The sequence below is a fragment of the Psammomys obesus genome, unplaced genomic scaffold (assembly GCF_907164565.1).
Source record: "Psammomys obesus unplaced genomic scaffold, mPsaObe1.curated_primary_1811, whole genome shotgun sequence".
Classification (NCBI taxonomy): domain Eukaryota; kingdom Metazoa; phylum Chordata; class Mammalia; order Rodentia; family Muridae; genus Psammomys; species Psammomys obesus.
The window spans coordinates 1,745,168-1,751,506 of NW_026596396.1; the positions used below are offsets into that span (position 1 = coordinate 1,745,168).

The window sequence follows — 6,339 nt, forward strand, 5'->3', positions numbered from 1 at the left end:
GTGCTGGCAGCATGTGAGCCCCAAGGATCCTCCTGTTTGTAAACCCTACAGTACTGGGGTTACAGGTGCAAGGAGCTACATCCTTCTTTGTACATAAGTGCTGGGAATTTGAACTCATTTCCCTGAGCTTGCCCAGAAAGCACTTTTACACAATGATAGATGTTCTTTGCTCCTCTAGTTATATTTTCTTAGTGGGAATGCTCTTGGTTGTAGGTATCATGATACTTAGGGAGGGGGAAAGCAGCTTGGAATCCTACCGCTAATGTATATACTTCATCATTAGTTTATGTTTGTCGCCTCTGTCCTCTGCACGGTCTGGAGTCTGCAGTCTAGAGTCAATATTCTAATCTTTCTTGGGATAAATGATATTAGTGTCTGGTAGGCTGTATGAGTGTAAAGTATTGTGGTAAGCCAGGAGTAGACCTTTTAACTACTTTATTCAACCAATCCATATTTAGCCTCTTCTTTTCAGCCACATGGTATTGCCAGTTTCTGGCTTAGTCTGGGTTTTTAGATCTTAATTGGCTTGCACCATTTATCCTACTCTGAAGGTATTTCAAGTTTTCCATGTTATATGGTAAGTTAGTTTACTCCTCTACCTGCTCTCTGTCTTTGGCAGATGTGCCAAACCTGCTGCCCGCTATCTCCCCAACTCCAGTCTTTTTTTTTTCAGCTTATACTTTAAAACCCTGTCTTGAGAAACAAAAACAAAAATAAACAAAACAAAACAAACAACTACTGAGCTTGGGAATGGTAGCTTGTAGAGCATGTGTCTAAAATAGAACTCTAAGTTCAATCCCCAGTGCCCCACTTTGTCCCCAAATGAGAGTGGTGTTCATTTTCAGGATTTAGGTTACAAATAAGTGTTTTCATTTACTTCTAGTTTGTAATTGGCTCCAAATTAGTTTCAAGACTCCCACAAATACTCAGGTTTTTTGTTTTGTTTTTGTTTGTTTGTTTTTTTTTTTTTACAATATTTAGTACATTATGTTGAAGGTTAAAGTGAACGAAGAATTGTTTATTGGATTTGACAGCTGGAAATGTAACTGTGTGAGTGTTTGCCTAGCAAACCCAGAAGCAACCAAAATAATAGTAATAATAACAATAATCATCATCATCATCATCATCATCATCTGATTTCAAATGAAAGCTTTAAAATTTCTTTTAAGGTGACTCAATATCAATAAGATATGCTGTGATGACAAGGAAGAGTGACCTAGAAGAAGAATAGGTTGAAGACTGTGAACAGAGGAGGAAATGTTTCCTGTTTGTTTTTTTAGCTACATGTGAGGCCAGCTGTCCCATGTCCACCGTCTCGGGGCTGCCTCACCCACAACCCCCACATCCCAGGCCGGTTCTACTATGAGCCCAGGTGAAGTGCTCTGATGACCTCGGGGCCAGCTCTCCCAGTAAGGAGTGAGAAGGGGCCATCTCTTCCTTGACCATGTCTGGTCTACACTTGTATTCAAAAGGTAATTTATAAGAATATAGGCAGTAGCATTGGAGAATTTAGTTCTTTTTTAAGTTTATTTTTTTACTTTTTGCCCCTCTAAATGGTTCTTTGTGAACTTCACATCATGCACCCCAATCCCATTCATTTCCCCTCATACTTGTTCTCTGTCTTTACAATCCCCTCCCAACAGAGAAAAAAAATCTCATTGTGGAAAATGTAGTGTGTCACAGTGTGTCCCACAGTATACCCATTTTGTCCACACTTCTTTGTTTACAAATGTTTATCACAATGACTCCTTCGTCTGGTATGAGGCCTCTGGCTTCTGCTACTCTATCAGTATTGGAAACTTACTGGGACTCCTGTCAGAGTGTTATTACCCTGTGTCATGGAGAGCCTGTAGTTTTGGATCTATAAGAGTGACTCCTTCATGAACTCCAACAGTTCAGTGATGGGGTCGATGTTGGGGTGGGCCAATTTAATGCTGTGGATCTGTGCTTAAGAGGTTTATGAGATGATCAGATGGCCAAATCTCACACTCCATTGCCCTCAGGGTAGATTCACCAGCAACCCCAGCCCCCACACCACCACTTGCACTCTCTCTACCCCCACAACCAGGGTGAGCTCTAACCTGCTGCCCTGGCAAGCTGCAGGGTCTGCTGTTCCAAGTGCTTCACCACGTGAAAGGCAGGGAAAGCTCTCCTTCTCTAAGGACTGCAGGGCTAGCTCTCCTGCCTGCTGTAAATGGCAAGGTCTTGGGAGGGCATTTCTCCTTTGCACATGCTGCTTTACCTAAGAAAAATTTTGGGGCCAGCTCTCACATGCTCATACCCTCAGTGCCGGCTCAGCAACAACCTCACATCCAGGTCCAGTTCTACTATGCTGAGCGGATGAGGGTCAAGGTCTGCTCTCCTGCTCTGATGACCCTGGGACCAGCTCTTCTACCTGATGGCAGGTATGTGTTAAAGGGTGATAAGGAGCATCTCTCCTTTGCCCATGTCACTGTACAGCAGACAAATGGCAGGGCTGGCTTTCCCATGATCACAACCTCAGCTCTGTGTTGCCTAGGCAAGGTTCAGGACTCACTGTCCCAAGTGCTGCAGCTGATAAGGGACAGAGCCAACCCTCCTGCTTTCATGCCTCCAGGGCCAGATCTCCCACAGTGTCAAGGTGTAGGGGGGGGCAGCTCTGTAGAGCTCCCCAACACCAACATGCCCCTGGATACCAGCCCAGACCAGGGATGTCCACCTGGCCTTTGGTGGTAACAGACTCCTGCTGCTAGAGAACCACAGACTCAGACATGATTACCAGTGGCAGCACAGGTCAGGACCCCACCATTGTCTCAGGCAGCATCACTGACTACTAATCAGGCTGTTCCTCACTACCCCTAAGTCTTCAGTTCTGCCTCTCTTCATTGTATCCACATCCTTCTGTTTCTCTTTCTCTTCCATTTCTCCACCACTTACTTGCTCCTCTTAGTGGCTCTCAGGGTCTCTGAGTGTCTGAGATTGTCTCAGGAAAAGTCTCAGGAATGTTATGCTCTGCTTGTGCATCATGGTGCCAGACAAGGGTCATCTCTGGCATGGTCTGTCTTCCTACTCCTGTGTGGCACCAGACTGGTGGTCATCTCAGGCTAACTTCCTATGTAGGCCTCATGGCACTAGTTTGGTGGTCACCTCAAGCTCATTCCTGCCTGTAACCTACAGCCCCAAGTGGGAATCTTCTAGTATCTATCTTGTTCCTCATCCTAGGAGTCTATCTGTGCCAGACTGGTGGTCTTCTCAGGCTCTATTTTTTTGTGGAATGTTGGATTACTAATCATTTGGATGTTCATACATCAGAACACTGAGCGTAGACATAGCTTCTCTCCTCTATGCTGTCTACTGATGCACATGTGACATAGCAGTCACACCTGCAATATCTATAGGCACAGGAAAATGTAAACTTTTACTAAGACGAGTTAGCAGTGTTATGTTGTAATAAGTAATATATTTGACTAAAGTTCAACCTATTTAAATAAATCGAATAGTAGTATATATTTAGGAGGCCTAGAAATCAAAGCCTTGAAAAAATTCTGTGTCTAGTGAATCTTTCATTTTTATAAAAAGATAATGAAATTTGGAGTAACTGAAAAGGACTTTGCAATTTGATACTTCATGAAACTGCAAACACTTAAATATAGTTTAATAAAATAATTAACTAAACACGTAAAATTAAGTGATGAGTCAATATAGTTTACAAATATATTTTGAACTTGTACTATGTTAGATGTGGTGGCTCATAAAATTTGAAGTCATATTGCTTTGTACCACAGAAATGTATGAATGAGTCATGTAGATTACAATGGTAGAAGAGAGCATTAACCAGTTTTATTTTTTCATCAGAATAGGGTACTTAGACAAAGATGATGTTGTTTTAGTCTTTTGTCAGATATACCAGTTCTAGCTCAGGAGTGTGACTGACTTTTCAAGGTTTTTAGTGTAAGTTAAATTATAGTAGTGTTAGCTTTGGCATGGGAATGTAATTATTTTTATTACCAAATAAATACATAGTTGCAAAAACAAAAGAAAAATAAAAAGAAAGAATAAAATTGATATAATTCACCAATATTCAATTCCTTTTTATTGTGAGAATACATGAGTATTAGCTTTCTTTGCATCATGTAAAGTTGCCTGTGGCCATGTGACTTCCCCTAGCCAACTGAATATGAATAGAAATAACAAATATCATTTTAAAAGATCATGGGTTGTCAGTTTTTTCACAATTACCAGACAAAATCCCAAGTAGTAATACCTTTTCTCTCCTTGGTTTGTTTCAAGATTAGACCTACTGGAATTCTCCACTCACCAGCAATTATTCTATGAAATGAGTAAAAAATATATTCTTGGGGATGACGAAGAATGAAAAACTCAAGTGATAATACATGTTAGAGAGGTTGTGGAGAAAAGGGAACCCTCCTCCACTGCTGGTGGGAGTGTAAACTTGTACAACCACTCTGGAAAGCAATCTGGCGCTTTCTCAGACAACTAGGAATAGCGCTTCCTCAAGATCCAGCCATACCATTCCTAGGCATATATCCAAAAGATTCTTAAGTACACAATAAGGACATTTGCTCAACCATGTTTGTAGCAGCCTTATTTGTAATAGCCAGAAGCTGGAAACAGCCCAGATGCCCCTCAACTGAAGAATGGATGCAGAAATTGTGGTACATCTACACAATGGAGTATTACTCAGCAATGAAAAATAAGGAAATCATGAATGTTTGCAGGTAAATGGTGGGACCTAGAAAAGATCATCCTGAGTGAGCTGTCCCAGAAGCAGAAAGACACACATTGTATATACTTACTCATGTAGACTTATAGGATAAACCTACTAAAAATCTGCACATCTAAAGAAACTAATCAAGAAAGAGGACCCTGACTAAAATGCTCAATCCCCATCCCGAAAGGCAAAGAGGATGGATATCAGAAGAAGAAGAAGAAAGCAGGAAACAACCTAGAAACCTGCCACAGAGGGCCTCTGAAAGACTGCCCTGCAGATTATCAAAGCAGATGCTGAGACTTTATGACCAACTGTTGGGCAGAGTGCATGGAATCTTATGTAATAAGTGGGAAATAGTAGGTTATGGAGAGGACAGGAACCCCACAAGGAGAGCAACAGAACCAGAAAATTTGAACACAGCGGTCTTCCCAGAGACCCATACTCCAACCAAGTACCAGGCATGGAGATAACCTAGAACCCCTGTGCAGATGTAATCCATGGCAGTTTAGTGTCTAAGTGGGTTACATAGTAATGGGAAGAAGGACTGCCTCTAACACAATCTTATTGGCCTGCTCTTTGATCACCTCCCCCTGAGGGGAGAGCAGTCTTACCAGGCCACAGAAGATGACAATGCAGCCACTTCTGATGTGATCTGATAGACTAAGATCAGAAGGAAGGAGAGGAGGACCTCCCCTATCAGTGGATTTGGGGAGGGACATGGGTGAAGAAGGGGGAGGAAGGGTAGGATCGGGAGGGGAGGAGGGAGGGGCTTATGGGGGATACAAAGTGAATAAAGTATAAAAAATAAAAAAAATTCTGTCATTACTTTAATCACCCAAATTCTTAGGTCACTTCAATGGAAATTATTATAATCTCATTAATAAAACATATATGTGATGTAAGATAATAATGTTACATTCCATGTGGATTTGAAGACTGAGGATATGGTAGGAGTATTTCATAAATTTTGATGTTCTGGTGTTTGGAATGAGAATGGCCTCACAGACTTACATATTTGAATACTTGAATACCCAGTTAGTGGAACTTTGGGGGAAAGGTTATAAAGCATGACCTTTTTGGAGAAAATGACTCACTTAGGGTGGCCTTTGGTGTTTAAAAAGCTCACAACATTCCAAGTTAGTTTTCTTGCTGCTTTGTTGGTATTGCCTCAACAAATAAAGACACAGCCACTGCCCTAGCACCATGACTTCCTGCTGCTGTCATGTTCCCCACCATGATGGTCATGGGCTCATTCTCTAAAACTGTATGCCCCCAGTAAATGCTTTCTTCTATTGTTTTGGCCAAGATACTTTGACACATCAGTGGAAAAGTAATTAAGAGAGAGAGATTATATATCTATGCAATGTGTTGTGTTATTATTTGCCAAGTAATGAATCTAAATTCATGTCGTATTAAATGTTGTAATGGAATATCATTGTCAAAATAGGAATAGAAATTTTAGAATAAATCTCATATATATGTGTGTTTGTGTGTGTGTGTGTGTGTGTGAGAGAGAGAGAGAGAGAGAGAGAGAGAGAGAGAGAGAGAGAGATAGAAGGTCAAGAATCCATTAGTTGTTCAGTCTGCAAGGTGGGATGTCTCAGCTGATCTTCAGTATATGTAAGAAT

At 41.3% G+C, this 6,339-nt stretch overlaps 1 non-coding gene across 1 annotated transcript; it reads right to left on the reverse strand.

The window, feature by feature from the left end:
* Window positions 1-3,252: 3,252 nt before the first annotated feature.
* Window positions 3,253-3,384, reverse strand: LOC129669366 (small nucleolar RNA SNORA17). Its single transcript, XR_008719021.1, has one exon. It is a non-coding gene; the product is annotated as a small nucleolar RNA SNORA17 (small nucleolar RNA).
* Window positions 3,385-6,339: the final 2,955 nt, after the last annotated feature.